An 890-nucleotide genomic window follows, 5' to 3' on the forward strand; every position below is an offset into this window, starting at 1 on the left:
CACTATTCATTGATTCACTAGTATACCAAAATCCATTTGAAAAAATAGCTTTCTCACTGTTCTCGGGTCAAATAATGATATGCGATTAAAATGCGATTAATCGAGATTAATTAACTACAAAGCCTCTGATTAATTAGATTAAAAATTTTAATCGAGTCCCAGCTCTAATTATTATCTCTCTACTCTACTCTTATCTTTATCTTGTATTTACACTTACTGCTACATCTGAATTCCACCACAGGGATTAATACATTAATATCATTCTTCAGCAGTAAATGTTTTATTCTTTCAACCAGTGTCATGTTTGTCTCATGTCCCACCTTGAAGTGTCCTCCGTTCCTCGTCACCATGTCTTCTGTTTTCTCCATCAGCTGTGTTACCTCTGAAATGTCCCACTTGAGACCATCTAGAACATGGTACCTGTAGCTACATTTCTCCAGGATCCTCCTCAGAGGTTCTCCTTCAGACTCGATGTACTCCTCAACACGTCTCCCTCCCAGCCAGAATCCATACATGAACAGAACCAGAGCGTGTCTCCAGACTGTGTGCCCCAGAAGCTCCATGTGTTCCTCCACTGATCTCCTGTCAGCTTCACAGAAACTGGACCTGACATCGACCATCACCAGGACAGCGTGGGGTCCAGGAGAACACAGAGTCACACCGTGTAGAAGGACGTCTTTGGTCTTCTGGGATGGAGGTGTAGTCGACCAGTCTGGACACATCACCACACTCACTGTTCTGTCAGCAACTGGTCTCTGTTGTCTGACACATTCTGTCAGTTTAGGCTGGGTTTTAAACTCCTGGAATATGAGGTTTACTGTATGTTAATAATAATAATAATAATAATTATAATAATAACTGATCAATTATGATATACATTTATAGGTTAA

General features: G+C 40.6%; 1 long non-coding RNA gene across 1 annotated transcript in view; it reads right to left on the reverse strand.

Annotated features, from left to right (window-relative positions):
- Positions 1–705: 705 nt before the first annotated feature.
- Positions 706–890, reverse strand: part of LOC306918999 — a 2813-nt gene continuing 2628 nt past the window's right edge. The window contains exon 3 of the long non-coding RNA XR_013789451.1: positions 706–800. This is a non-coding gene — a long non-coding RNA (uncharacterized lncRNA). The remainder of the gene's footprint in view (positions 801–890) is intronic.

Source organism: Electrona antarctica, assembly GCF_951216825.1.
Source record: "Electrona antarctica genome assembly, contig: scaffold_54, whole genome shotgun sequence".
Lineage (NCBI taxonomy): Eukaryota > Metazoa > Chordata > Actinopteri > Myctophiformes > Myctophidae > Electrona > Electrona antarctica.